Source organism: Chinchilla lanigera, unplaced genomic scaffold (genome assembly GCF_000276665.1).
Source record: "Chinchilla lanigera isolate Chin_1 unplaced genomic scaffold, ChiLan1.0 scaffold00058, whole genome shotgun sequence".
Classification (NCBI taxonomy): domain Eukaryota; kingdom Metazoa; phylum Chordata; class Mammalia; order Rodentia; family Chinchillidae; genus Chinchilla; species Chinchilla lanigera.
Genome location: NW_004955459.1, coordinates 3,349,852 through 3,365,451, shown reverse-complemented (window position 1 = coordinate 3,365,451; position 15,600 = coordinate 3,349,852). Strand labels below are relative to the sequence as shown.

Below are 15,600 nucleotides of genomic sequence, written 5' to 3'. Positions count from 1 at the left end.
TGCGATTCTCCTTTCCTCAGTTTCAGAGTGCTGGGGTAACAGGTGTGCTCCACCATACCTGGCTGGCTTTAAAGCATTCCCAGAGCCCAGAGCTTCATTAATCTATAAACAAATTAACACACTGTAGGGCATCCAAGAGGACTGGCTGGTTCCTTGAGTCTGTACTTCATTTACAGGGTACAAGGTCGCCTTTAGGAAAGCAGTTGCAGGGGTCATAGCAAAGCCTTATGTGTGTTTGTATCCTGAGAGGCACTTGAGACTCTGCATTAGAAGGTAAAGGACAGTGATGCTCCCAGTGACAAGTAAAGTAATAAAAGGTTGGAACCAATATAAATGTTTAATCATGGTTTGGTTAAGAAAGCTAGTTTCTAAATTTTGGTTTCTCTATATTTTGAATATTAAGCTACCATTAAAAATTGATAAATGAACTGAGTGGGAGAGCACATGCCTATAATTCCAGCACTCAGGAGGCTGAAGCAGGAAGACTGCTGTGAGTTCAAGGCCAGCCTGAACTGTATGAGACCTTGTCTTAAACAAACAAAAAAATTTTGATAAATGAGACTTCAAAAAAATTTTTCTTTTTTTTTTTTCCTGAGACAGGGTTTTGCCACATAGTTCAGGCTGGCCTTGAATTCACTATGTAGCTCAGGCTGGCATCAAACTCACAGCAATCCTCCTGCCTCAACCTTCCCCGTGCTGGGATTACAGGCGTGTGCCACCACATGCTGCAAGAATTCAAAATTTTAAAAACCTGCCCTCCCCAAATATTATTGTGAAAATGAAGAGGTGATCCACTCCGATAATAGTATCATAATACAAACATCTAACGAAGGACTATATCCAGAATGCATAGGAATTATTGTGTAACTCAATAGTAAGAAGGCAGAGAACCCATCTTTTGAAAAGCTAATAATGCGAAGAAGTCCTTCTCCACAGCAGATGGCAATAAGCACTTGAAAAGAGGCTTAGCTTTCTTAGTTTTTAGGAAGGGCAAATAGAAACCATAAGGAATGAATACTACACACACTCACAAAAGTAGCTCCGATTTAAAAAACCAACAATGCCAAGTGTTGGCGAGAATGTGGAACAATTGGAACCCCACCCACAGCCCCTCTGCCCTCTCTCTCCTCCAGATTCCTCCTGCTTTGCTCATAATGAATCTTGTTTTCTTCTCCTGTCTCTCCTACCTCTTCTACCCAAGTTCATCATACAGATTTGAAATCTAATTGTGAGCAGGATGAATGTTTTACCCTAGAGGATCTGGTGGCTGCAAATAAACACCTGGATAGAGAGGGGTTCCCTGGCTCCAAAACCCACATGTCCATCTCATCCTTGCATAGACAGGCTCTGTACACCAGGAGGGCACTGAACACACCCTTCCTAATGACATGAGGCAGAGGAAAAGCCTTCATAAATCCTATTTCAGTCACATTTCCATCGCTGTGACAAAATACTTAAAATGAACCAACTTAGAGGAGGAAAGGTTTATTCTGGCTCATGGTTTTGGAGGTTCTAGTCCATGGTTGGTAGGCATTGTCACTTTTTGCCAGTCAAGGCAGCACATAGTGTTGAGGATCACGTAGTGGGGCAAGCTGCTCACCTATGGCAACTGGGAAGCAAAAAAGTGAAAGGAAAGAGTTGTGGTCCCAATACCCGCCCCAAGGCCAAACCCTACTGACCTAACCTCCTTCCACCAGGTTCCATCTCCTAAGGTTCCACCACCTCCCAATAGCACCACAGGCAAGGGACCAAGCTGTCAACACGTGGCCTTCGCAGCACGTATAAGATCCAAACCACAACAATTAAATGCTGGTATCTTGTACTCTGGGTAACTAATTTAAAGATAACAATAAACAATGTATTGACCATTTTACCCTCCTATTATCTTGTTTTGAAATTTTGTTTTACTTCACAAAATTTAGACATGTGGATAGCCCCTCTGGGTCATGAAGCTGAAGTATGATTATGCAAGTAGATCACCAGTTACTTCCTAAGCCAGTCATCTTTCCCCACACCTCAGCCCATAAGTATCCCCAGACCTATCTTCATTGAGGCAAATTTGAGACTTGATGTCCCATTGACACCTTTGGCTGTTTTGTTAATAAACTCTTTCTTCTGCTCAAAACTTGTCATTTCAGAGATCAGCATACTGTTGGATGGGTAAAACAGGCCTGGGTCAGTAACTGACAGCTACATATATGTCCCACTACCCAACTCTCCTCCCCCCCTTTCTTTGCCCAGCTATTTTAGCAACTGTCCTAACACTTAAGGATGTAGCATAGGTGTCATCTCCTCCAGACAGCTTTCTTCAACCCATGTAACTCAGGTAGGGCAAGAGACCTTCCCCTATACTCCCCCAGGATCCTGTGCTTGCCTTTTCATACACTTAGCACCCCCATACACCAAAAAGACATTCTGTCATAGTAGGGAAGGTGCTCTGGGACCCAGCTCTTTACCTGATAGGTAATGTGGGGATGTCCGCTGTGCTATGTCCCATCTCATGATGACCAGAGTTGAGGGAGGAGGTCACACTCACTGAGGGAGAAACATACTTCCTGCTCAGGCCGTAGCTGAGAGCAGACAACAGTCTATACAGAATGTTGATCACTCTTGAGTAGATGGGATGCTGTTTGAGACCAACAGCCTTAAGTCTTACCTCCTCAAGGGAAGGGGCAGCTCTGACCCTAGTGCCCTCTTTGAGGCTGGTGGGCACAGATCAGATACTCAGCAAATATGTGCTCCTGGTGCCACCATAGGAGGTTATAGGCTTGGTCCACCCAAGCTTGGGGAAGGTCCTCAGTACTGGAAGTACAGAGGGTGAAGCATGGTGACCTTCCTGGAGGTGGGGTCTTAGTGGACAAGCACATTTGTCTGAAGTCACCTGCTTGACTGTCTTTTCACCTATGTCCTGTCCTTGTCACTTCCTGTCTCTCTTATGAACGCTGGCTGTAGTAGGTCTGGGTGAGACCCAGGATTGGATAAGCCATTAGCCATGTTTAATTCGCCCTGCCGGGCTGCATTGCTCCTCAAGTCAGCAGGACTTTGGGCCCTGGTGGAGGCGCAGGGGGCACAGCTGAGCTCAGCCTGGCCAGCCTCAGGCAGCGGGTGGGGCCAGCAGACAGAGACGTACATTCACCAAAGTGCAGGTGGCCAGCGTCACTCTCACAGTGAAATCATGTATTTTGCATTTTATATTTTACAGAGGGGAACACTGGGCATAATAATCGTTTTTGTTCATTCTAAGTAAACATCTGACAATGTCCAATTCAATGGGTTCTGCCCCTCAAGCACAACAATGATGCCTTAAATAAAAATGACTGAAAAGACATGCATCTCAACTCACAATCCAGGCTGTGCAAGAAATACTTGGCTTCTCTTCCAAGCCCTGGTTCAGCAGTCACTTCTGGCCCCTGCTTCCATTTCTTAGAAAGCTCTGGTCCTGCCATTTGTCCCCAGTCCATTCTCTGCATCACAGGACACTCACCGCACCTTCCCTTCTGTTTTTTGTTTTTTGTTTTTTGATGTTGTGATATTTTTGGAGCCAGGGTCTCCCTGTGCAGTTCAGCCTGGCCTTGAGTTCACTTTGTAGCCCAGGCTGGTCTCAAACTCACAAAGATCCTCCTGCCTCAGCCTCCTGAGTGCTGGGATTGCAGGCATGTGCCACCACATCCAGCTCCCTTCTCTCTTGTGTCACCCACATGGCTACATTCTCCATCCCCGGGAACTTGACCTTGGTGAGTATCTCAGGCAGGTAGATGGGCAGGAATCATTTCCCTTTTCCTTCCTTGTTGGAGCTGTGAGCAACCCTCAAAGGTTCCCTAAGACTCTCTGCCAGGAAACCAGGACTGCTAGGGCCAGATCTCCAATCTCTCAGGTTCTCCCAAACCCCGCTGAGATCTCTGTCACCCTTTCCTTGGGGACCAGGTCCTGGCATCAGGGCCAGGGTCTCTGGGGAAACTAGAAGCATTTAAGCCCCCTTCAGTTTCTGATTCTCCACTGTCCCACCTCAGAGTGGTCTTCAGGAGGGACAAGTGGAAGCCTTACTGTAGAGTAAATCCTTAGGCAATGTCTCCAGTCGGCTGGTTTAAAAACAGGTCCAGGTTTTTAAAACTGAAAAGGCAAGAATCTGCACATTCCTTGAGGCCACAAAAGCAGAGAGCTTATGGGTTGAACAAAAGAGAGAAGATGAAATGTGGGGGCTAGCAGCACTATTTAGCGCTCCAGATACTGTGACTAGTATGTATGTGCATTATAGGACACTATACATCTCTGTTTATATAGCATAGTTTGTACAGAATCCACTGTAGGGGCTGGGGATTTAGCTCAGCGGCAAAGCGCCTGCCTGGCAAGCTCAAGGTCGTGAGTTGCGTTCCCAGTACCGGAGAAAAACCAAAAAAAAAAACAGAATCCACTGTAAATTTGAAAAGAAAGGATTTTTTCATTGTTTTTGGTACTGATATGATTGTTTTGGTACCCAGGGCCCTCACACTAAGCTACATCCCTAATCTATCTATCTATCTATAGGCAGGGTCTTGCTAAGTTGCCCACACTGGGCTCAAACTTACTATTCCCCTGCATCAGCCTCCCAGGATGCTATGCCATTGTGCCCAACTGTGAAGGTGTTTTTTTGCAGGGTAATGAGGCCCCAGTATCAGCCTCCCATAAGTGCAGAAACAAGTACTGTTTCCAGTGACTTCTCCTCCTAGGAAATGCCAGCTCCCAATCAGTATCCAGAGAGCACTGAGTGAGCCAGGAAGAACCTACACACCAGAGACACCCACAAAAGAGAGTAAAGCAGCACCCTCGGAGCCCTAGCCTGGAAGGTGACAAATACTCTATGAATTCCTCATTACAGATGAAAACAGAAGCATGAAGTGCTGCCTGTTGCCAGAACTTTGACAACTGGGAACCCTGTGTGGGGCAGACTTGTTGAACTGGCTTTGGCAGATGCTCAGACCTAAACACCCGTGGTGCAAAGCAGGTGCCTGGTGCAGGGCCCTTTACTAGGGCTGCAGCTGCAATCTGCATCTACCTAGGGTGGAGAGGTCCCTGGAGCCACCTTGTGACTTAGCCTTACTAGAAGGCAGCCTCTCGCGGGCCATCTGCAGTAACTAAGGCATTCCCAAGCAGTGAGCAGGCTCTTGGCCCTGCAACTCCAAGACTACAAGGCAGCCCAGGGCCAGGCCCGCCCTGTCACATGGTCCTGATGGGGATAATTTGGCAGCTTGGAAAGAGTTGCATTCCAGGGAATCTTAGAGGAGTCCTGGCCAGAGAATTGTAGCTCCCATGCGTGCTCCGCAGGGCATTAAGCATTGCAGCTGCACGGTGTGTACAAGTCCCCTTAACTGTGTGCACAAGACCACCTTCATGAGCTCGCTTCCCCACACCTGGCCTGCCTGTTCCAGGCTCCCCACGTCTCTCCTGTGCTGCCCTCTCATTAGACCCTGGTCTTCGCCTTAGCCTAACCTCTCCATGCCCAGGGGCAACTTTTCTAAAATGTTCCTGTGACTCTCTTGCCCTTCACTTCCTCCATAGAGACTTTAAAGTCCAAATTCCTCAGATTAGTGCCCAGCCCCCCACTTCCCCAGGTCCCACTGCTTCTCCCTGTGTTTCCAGGTCCCCTAAGCGTCCCCCTTCCCACCACCCTTCACCTGCTGGTGATGGCCCAAGGGCTCTTTCTGTCTATGTCTCTTTGGTCACAGTTCATCTTTCTAGGCCCAGTTCAAGACTCTTGCCATCCAGTTGGGCCAGCACGTGTCATGGATCCCCCAGCTCTTACTTCACCTTATTCCTATCTGTCTCCTAAGGAAGAGGCGCCCACCCGACCAGCCTTCCCTCCGTGCCCAGTGATGCCAGATGCAGAGCTAGGTGCGGAATGATGAAGAATGTGCAGGGAGCTGGAGCCAGGCCGGGGAAGGAAGGTTGCATTGTTTGCACCCCTGGCTACATGGAGCTCCTCCAGAGCAAGTGCTACAGGTGACATCAATGCATCTCCATGGCAGATGCACAAGGATGCCCATACACCCTACTGTAATATTTTTTCAGAAAAATAAAGAAGCCTTTGTTTTGCCATCATTTTTTTTTCTTTCTCTGTTAGTCTGAAGTAATGACAAGTTCATAGAAAGTGGAAGGTAATATCAAGAGTCCGTGTGCCACTTCCCAAGCCCCCAGTGGTGACATCTTGCATAACTCCAATATCATATGAAATCAGGAATTTGACCGGAACAATGGATGTATACAATCAGCCCTCTGAATTCACAGATTACATATCTGTAGATTCACCCAACTGCAGGTTGAAAAAACAACTGCATCCATGCTGAACATGTAGAAACATTTCTCTTGTCATTTTCAGAAAACACACAGTGTGACAGCTATTTACATAGCAGTTATATTTTATCAGGTGTTATAAGCAAACTAAGAATGATTTAACTATAGGAAAGGATATGTGGAAGTTATATGCAAATACTGTGTCATTTTATGTGAGAGACTTGAGCATCCATAGTTAGGATATATATAGGGGGTCCACCCCTATGGACACTAAGGGACAACTGTGTAGTTCTTTGTCATTTTATCAAATGCATAAATTCACAGAGACCACCACCGTGATGGAGAAATTACCCCACAGAGGCCTCCCTGGAGCTTTCCTTTCCCAGCCAACCCTCTTCCACTATCTGTCAACTCTGGCAGCCATTAACCTTTGCTCCACTTCTATGACTTTGTCACACCAACAATTTATATCCATGGAACCACTGAGTGTGTGGCATTTTGAGATTGGCTTTTTCACTGAGTATGATATCCTTGAGATCCACCCAAACAGTTGCATCCAGTGAGAATTTATTCTTCCGTGGATAGGGAGCCAATAGCAAAGGAATCAACAAATGGGACTATTGAAGCCTTTCCCAGACCTTGTTGTGGGAGGAATCCACATTTGTAATCCCAGGGAAAAGTTATTGGAAGTCCAGTAAGTAACTCCAATCTATCACTTCCAGTGTAATCCATACCTTAAGGCATAGGTGTAGTTGTGGGGAGCCAACGGGGTCCTAACTCCATCTAGAATAACAGCTAACAAGAACAAAGACCTCAATCCAGGGGTGAACCTCAGATACTCAGCAAATGCATGCTCATGGTGCCACCAGCGGAGATTATGGGCTTGGTCCACCCAAGCTTGGGGAAGGCCCTCAGTACTGGAAGGGTGGAGGGTGAAGCATGGTGACCTTCCTGGAGGTGGGGTCTCACAGTGGACAAGCGCATTACCCCACTTTCTCCCTTCTTCATGAAGAGGTGCATGGTTTGGGAATGAGTGACTGTGAGAATAGTGGAAAGTATGTGGGTGCCCTGAGCAGGGATAGGTAAGAGGCCTGACATCACCTCTACAATATGCAGAGACAGAGATGCAGAAAGTGTAATCTGCATATCACAGATTGGGGCAGTATCTAGTGTTTTGGGGTCGGTACTTCCGTTCTGATGTGTAATTTTCATGCCCTGAGAAGTCATAGCCTCTTTTCTCGAGGCTCATTCTCAGTGGACATGGCATCTCTTGGCCTAGCTCACACATGCTACTTGGGAGCTAAGGTAGGGCCTCCACTGACCTGTCACATTGCTTTAAAGACTACACATCAGCACCTGGCTAGACCCATTTGCATTGTTTAAAGTCAACTGAGGGGGTAAAGACAAAACTTAACCAACTCTACACATATCAGTACAGGGAAATAGGGCCAGGTTTAGGCAAAATTGAGACAATTGCTTTTCTTTCAAGGAGAGTCATCCAGCTGGTCCTCCACAGGGAGCTACATCAAATTTTAAAGTTCCTGTACAGTAAAGGAAACAATCAACGGAATGAAGAGACAATTTACAAGATGAAACAAAAGCTTTGGTAGCTATGCTTCCAGTGGAGGATTCATATCTCAAATATAGGGGCTGGGGATTTAGCTCAGCAGCAAAGCGCCTGCCTGGCAAGCGCAAGGTCGTGAGTTCGGTTCCTGGTACCAGAGAAAAACAAAAACAAAAACAAAAAAAAAAAAAAAAAAAATCTGAAATATATTCAAAAAACCAAATAATGATAATTGAGCAAATGAATGGAAAAGAGAATTCTCAAAAGAAATAAAAATGGCCAATAAGTATATGAAAAATGTTCAACATCTTTAGCCATTAGGGAAATGCGAATCAAAACCACAGAGATTCTATCTCACTCTAGTCAGAATAGCTGTCATTAAGAACACAATAAACAATGAATGCTGGTGAGGAGGCTGGGAAAAGGGACCCTCATACACTGTTAGGAAAATGTAAACTAGTACAACACTATGGAAATCGGTATGGGCATTCCTCAAAAGCTAAACATTGATAATACATTTGACCCACCTATAGCACTCCTTGCTATAGTCTCCAAAGAGTTAAAGACAGCATACCATACTGATACACACATACTCATGGTTATAACTGCGCGAGTCAGCTAAGCTGAGGAAGTAGCCTAGCTGCCTGTCAGATTAATGGATAGAAAAAATGTGATATGAGTATTATTCAGCCATAAAGAAGAAAAAATTACGTTATTTGCAGGAAAATGGATAGAACTAGAGACCATTTTGTTAAGCAAAATAAGCCACTCTCAGAAAGGTAAAAATTGCATGCTTTATCTTACATAATAAATCTAAAAATAAATACAGAAATGAAGAAAGGACAGGAAACTAGAAGGTAAACTTCTAGTGATGGGGAAGGTGATGATAGGTTGAAAATAATCAAAAGATGTCATACACATGTACTAATATACCATCAGAAGTCTCATTATTCACTACTACTTCCACACACAGAGAAAGCAAGAGAACAAGCAAGCAAGTGAGCATCAAGGAGGAAAGTTTTCTTTATTCTATTTCTTTGTAGAGAGACTAAATCTATCCCTAATGGCAGTGTCTGTTGTTTTTGCTGTTTTTTCTTTTTTAACCTTGGATGCAGTGAGTGTATGCTAAAGGTGAAGTGGCTCAGGGAATGGACTGCTCACCAAAGAGACCAGACGGGTGATTGGGAGTTTGAGCCCAATCACCGTCATCCAAGCGCCAACCTTTGTGGCTGGGGGAGGAGCCAGAGATTGAGCAACTCAGTCCGGCCTTCCTGATGAATCCCGGATGAAAATTCTGGACACTGGAACTTCATGGAGCTTCCTGGTGGAAGAATGCTTCGTTATGCCAGGAGGAAGGGAGCCTGGCTCCTCAGGGTGGGACCTCAGGAGCTCTGCCACAGGACCCTCCCACACCTCACCTCAGGTGCCTCTTCCTGTGTCCTTTACAGTAAATCTGGACTCATAAGTATAGTGCTTTCCTGAGTTCCATGATCATGCTAGTGATTCAGCAACCCTGAGGAGTTCACGGGAACTGCCTGCACTTGTAGTTTGTCAGAAGTGCAGGTGTCCTGGGGCTGCACTTGTCAAAGATGTCTAACGTGGGAGTAGTTTTGTTGGGGGTCATGTCCTCTAATCTGTGGGAGCTGAGCTATGCTTTGTTGCAGGACCCTCAATGGTGTCAGAGTGCACTTTAAAATGAAACACTATTTCCATTTCTACCTTTCCACATTTATCTTAGGATAATCTGGTTTGTATCTGCAAACTTTCTTGCTGGTATTTTGACAGGGATTAAATTTCCTTTTCTTGTTTTACCACTCTGGCTAGAACTGTAGCACCACGTTGACTGGCAGTAGCAGGAGTGGACAACCTGGCCTTGTCCGCAATGTCTCAAAAGACCAGGCCCAAAATCAAAATACAATAACTCACACTAAAGCTTCATGTCACTAAACCCAAACTAAATTGTTATCTGACCTATGGAGAAACCAGAGAGTGAAAGATAGCCAAATGTCTCAGAACAATCATGATGAGGTCCAAGTGCCCTCTGCTTTGTTCCATTCATCCTTACAAAAAGTAACCCAAAGTTACTCTGATGTTAACTAATCAGTTATTTTGCACTTGTCATCTTCTCCCTGCCTTACAAGAAAAATAACTTTGAAATAGTCATTTTTTCTTTAGTTCCACATTCTTCAGCCTTTCTCCATCCATAGAGAAACTTTCTCTGCTCAGCGCATCAGAACACGTTATGGAATGAAGTGTTGCTGTTTTCCAGAACTACAATATAGTCAAGTAAGAGCTTTAAACTAAACTGCTATAATTTTGTTCACTTGTTGATATTATTGACAAAAAAATGACTGATTTTTAAATACTGAGCTAGCATTGCATCTCACTTGGTCATAATACACAATTATTTTTATATTTTGCTGAATTCTATTTGCCTATATTTTGTTAGGAATTTTTGCATCTATATTCATGCTGCATATGATAACTTAAACATTTAACATTAGTATTTTCTCAATCTATCATTCAGTAATGTTCTGTTTATAAGGTAAGCCCACAAGCCCTAAACACAGAGTTTATTTTCTATGTGCACTAGAAGTCCAGAGAAAAGCTATCCAGGGCTGATGCAACTGTCCCATGTTGTCCTTAAGGGCAGAGTTCTGGCTCATTAGCTCTGGTCACAGTTGGGGGTCATCATCCTCACAGCCCAGCAGGGCTGCTGCACCTGTTTTAGTGGACAGAGGGAAGGGACAGAGTAAGGGGTTGAAGCCACGGGCTCTGCAAGAGGTCCCTTGTACAAAGTGGTTCAGAAACCCCCACCAGTGAATGATTTTATCCTATTGGTCAGGACTGGGTCACACACGCTTAGCAATAAGGGGTTTGGGGAAGTATTTTTTTCTTCTTTCAGTATTAGTGTATATAGTTACACAGAATGACGGGTTCATTTTGGTGTATTGATACATGTATGTGACATACTTTGATCATTTCCTTCCCCCTTTTGTGCCTCCTCCCTTCCCTTCATTCCCTTTAGTTTTTCTAATAGGCTTCCTTCTAGGAAAGGATTATTAAGTCTCTCACAGAACTATAGCCATGGTGCTAATACTATGGGGACAAACAGGTAGCTATGAGTGTGGATACTCTGGATCCATCTACATGACCACCTTGCACCTGGATACTGTGAGCCAGATCCAGCTGGAGCATACAATTCTGTTTAGGATCATATTGACACCAAGTAAATAATTGTCTCTCAGGGTAAATATGAAAGAACAGGGCACATTTTATATATCAGTGTTGGCATCAAGTCAAGAGAAGGCCACACAACTTCACAAGGCCCCATAAAAAAAGGTTTCACAATAATTTGGCTGACAAAAGTGGCTGGAGAATTGCATCTTCTTAGGATATGAGTTCCATGCTCACCCCATACCTGAAAATCACAACAGCAGCAACAGCTGGTGTCATACTACTGATGCTCTAAAGTATGCTTAGCAAAGCAATACTTGTCACTTGAAATTTATGTTGTTATTTCGATTTTCTTGGTTTTATAGATTTTCCCCCAACTTTTCCCAATGGAAAATTTCAACTATAAGGAAAAATGGAAAATCAAACACAAAAACCACTCATACATGCATCTCCTCAATGCAACAGCTGTGAACATGTTGCCACACACACATGGTGGAAGCTATCACATACAGCAGGTATTTAACATACCTATCTGAACCATTTGGAAGTAGTTGCTGACAGCATGTCACTCCTAAAGACTTCAGCATGTATCTCTTAAGACCAGGGATTGTGCATACACACCCTACCACCATCACACCCAGGGAACGTAACAATCCCCTGTCCAGTATCATCTGCTGTGCTTATTCTCCAAATGTGCATGTGCTGGAAGCCTCACCCTCAGTGTGGCAGTATTAAGAGACAGGGCAACCTTTAAGAGGTGGGGCTTAGTGGGAGGCAATGAGGTCACTGGGGACGTGGTCTCAGAAGGGATTAATGCTAATATTGTGGAGTGAGTGAGTGCTTGCAAGAGCAAGTGGCTCTAAACACAAGCCTGGGCACTTGTTTCCTCTGGGTTGACTTATCTTGTTCCCCTGACCCATCATAACCTTATCACACAAAGTAATTCTGAATACTCTTCAGCAGGTGCACCTTACACCGCATCACAGTGGGGTATGCCTAATGTCTGCTGGGCCCATGCTACTGATACTTGCTATAGTCACAGGGCTAAACCAGTGACCTTTAATCTTTCCATGATGAGCTGTGGTGTGGTCATTTGGTACCACTGCAATATCCAGTCCCCAGCAACCTTTCACCGAGTGCTTCAGTGCCCGTGGATAACCCAGCCCTCAGTCAGTATTTCCCAGGGATCACAAACGGTTGTCTTCCAATCTTTCTCTCACATTTCCTGCTAAATCCACAATTATTTTTCTTCATTTCTAGAATAAGGAATTGGTATAACAGCTACTATGGCAACAGCAACCATCTTGTTCTCATCTTTTTTTTTTTTTCAACATTGGGTTGAACTCGTGGATTTTTATTTGTCCAGTTTCAATCAGTTTAGTTTTTGCTCTTTTTAATACTCAAATTGCCCAATTTGCCTTGTAGGAGACCCTTTCTTCTGGCTCCTATCTTCTTGGTTTATCCCTGTTAGTCTTTGAAAGTGTATTATCAGGGTTCTCTAAAGAAATAGAACTAATAGAAGGGGCATGTGTGTGTGATTTTTTTAAAAAGAAATTGCTTCCCTCAGTTATGGAGCAGTTGAGTCTGAAATCTTCAGGGCAGGCCAGGAGGCTGGAAAGTCCTGCAGGGTGTCTGTGTTAGTCAGGCAAAATACCTTCTTCACCAGAAAACCCCAGGGTTTGCTCTTAAGGCTTCCATCTGTAGGATGAGGCCCACCAACTTGCCAGAGGATAATCCCCCTTGGATTGTAGATATTTATCACATCTGCAAAATACTTTCCTGGCAGCATCTCAATTAGTGTTTGACAGAACAACTGAGGTAACCAAGCTGACATCTAAAATTTACCAGGACAAAGCCTTCCTTGCTTCTTGGGGTAAGATATTTCAAGCTCACTGCTATAGGCTGAATACTTATGCCCCATCCCTAAATTCATATATTGAAATTCAAACCCCTTCCATGTGAAGGTACTTGGAGGTTGGGTCTTTGGGATGTGGTTAGGTTATGAGATTATGGCCCTTATACAAGAGGCCCTGCCAGGCATGATGGCATGCACTTGGGACTACTCAGAAGGCTGAAGCAGGAGGATCACTTGAGCTCAGAAGTTCAAGACCAGCCTGGGCCACATAGCAAAACCCTGACCAAAAAAAAGGACACACAGAGAGCACCTCCTTCCCTTCTGCTACAGGAGGACAAGCAAGAAGGTGCCATCTTCAAATCAGGAAACGGACCCTCACTGGACACTGAGTCTGCTTGTGCTTTGATCTTGGATTTCATGCCCCTGGAAGCATGAGAAGTAAATGTGTGTCTGTTTTAATCTGCCTGTCTGTGGTACAGTTTGTTGCAGCAGCCTGAACATAGGGAGACGCTCACTTTGGACTGCTCCATTCTGGAACCAGTCTTTTCTCTGGGGCCTGATCTCCTGGTGCAGAGGGTGCATAGAAGCCAAAAGGTGAGCACGAGCTGGGCTCTTGCTGCTGAGACAGGATTGATCCTGGCTTGCTTCAATGCACAGAGCTGAGAAACCCACACTTTTCAAAAAGATACATTTTCACTGATATTCCTATCCAAATTTAATATTATAGTTTTCCCTCTTTTAATTTTTTGTTTTATATTTATATCTTTTCCCTTAAACTAAAAATCTTTTTCTTAGCTAGTCTTTACTTACTTTCTTTTCCAACATGCATCAACTAGTCTCAAAATCACCAAAGCAGTAGCACTCAGAGAACTAAACAAGTCAGTGAAATTACACTGAGAGTTGTTTGCAGCTCTTTTGTCGCTAGAAGTTTGACTGAACACAGACAAAGACAAACAACAAAAACTGGGCCTCAGATCACACTAAACATTCTTCTCCTTTTTATTAATATTGCTATTTTGAATTTTATTACTTATTTTGTAGTGCTGTGTCTATCATTTCTAAATTTGTTTTTGGTTTCAAATTTGTTTTTAGCTCTGATAAGATCAACTTATTTTTTCACCTCCTGGAGATGAAACCCAGGGCCTCATGAATGCTAGACAAGCGCTCAACCCAGTGTGCTACGCTCCAACCTCAAATCAAATATTTTATTTTTGCATACATTTAAAAAATGTTATGATCAAAACAATTTAATTTTAAAGATCTCACAGTGAAGTCAGTTGTAGAATTTTCTTTTTTTAAGTGGCAAGAAAATGTGCACAATTAGTAAAAAAAAGTGCAAAAGAAAATCACAATTCTAGTTCTTGTACCTGTCTTTGAGTAAATTCTTTATAATTCTTTATAGGCCTACTTCAGCTGTACTAACTAAAAAATAGAATTTTTTTTAAAACAAAGCTTTTTAAAAAGTAATTTAAGGTATTTATTTGTTTATAATTTCTTCCCTTTAAGAGATGAAAAATGCCATAGAGTAGACTTGATGTTCACAGGTCAACTAGTCGCCAGTGACCCAAAGGTCAGTAGTACATAAATATGTGTAATGTTGATATTTTATTTCATATATGTCTTCTGTCCTTTCAACTTCTGGGTAATATGTACCCATTTTTGGACAGAGTAGAAAACACAGACAGGCTCGCTACTGAGCATGCGCTCTGCTCCCCCAACTGCCAGGACGAATAATAACAGCTGCATGTCTAGAAAGGCAGGAAGAAGAAGCCTTGCACAACAGGAAGTGGGGGGCTTGGCCCTGGCCTCCACCCCCACAGTGAGGCCCAGCCAGGGCAGCAGGACCATCCGGAGGCCTGCAGACCCCAACCGTGGGCTCCCACACCAAGGGAACTGGGGGTTGGAGCTGCCATACACAGATGCCCCCTTCAGTCTGGGCTGACCTGGGTGGGGTCTGTGTAACCTTCGGCTTCTGTCGCGTGCACACCTAGGACTCTGTGTGCAGACACACAGATACACAGTCCCCCTGACGCCTGGCCTTCCTACCTGTCTGTCCTCCCTTATTCTCTGGCCTTCTCATCCATTTCCCTGAAGCTGGACCCTAGGAGGTGGACAACTTCTCACACAACATCTTGTCTACTTCCTCAAGGAGATGGAGACTAGAAGCCAGGGTGCTGTGAGGGGCAGGGACCAGGGATATCACACGAGCTTCCTGCTGCTAGCCCCAAATTCTGCGCTTGATTCCCCTCACTCCCTTATGCTAGGCATACCCTGCATAAGCTCACAAAATGCCTGTGTCCCACAGTCCCATCAGAAAGTGAAGGGTCAGAGGAACACGAACTGGGACAAACCGGTACTAGATTTCTTCCTCGTCCCTGCCATCACCATTAAAGAGGTTGAGAAAATTAAATATGTTATCAGCTTCCCTTGCAATTCAGTGGAATGTGACTCAGCTCTAGGAAATAAAACAAGTGAAAATCTTCTGGGGCTGGAAGGGCTTCTGTTTTTCTTGATTAAAGGGAAATATGCAGCTAGCACCATCTTATTCTTCTAGCTGCCTTAAACACAAAAAATGGCTAGAGCCACAGCAACTTTTTTGTGATCATGAGCCAACAAGCAAGAACAAAAGCTTACTTGCATGTAAGACTGCACTGACATCCAGAGTCACTGAACCAGTGTAAGCAGTTACCTGGCCGGCAGACTCCTGTTATGTGACTAGATGTCTATAAACTGGATT

At 44.3% G+C, this 15,600-nt stretch overlaps 1 long non-coding RNA gene across 1 annotated transcript; it reads left to right on the top strand.

Moving 5' to 3' along the window:
- The first annotated feature begins 9,126 nt into the window (after positions 1 to 9,126).
- Positions 9,127 to 13,282, top strand: LOC102006427. The gene is made up of 3 exons (XR_263014.1): positions 9,127 to 9,254; positions 10,007 to 10,117; positions 13,194 to 13,282. It is a non-coding gene; the product is annotated as an uncharacterized LOC102006427 (long non-coding RNA).
- Positions 13,283 to 15,600: the final 2,318 nt, after the last annotated feature.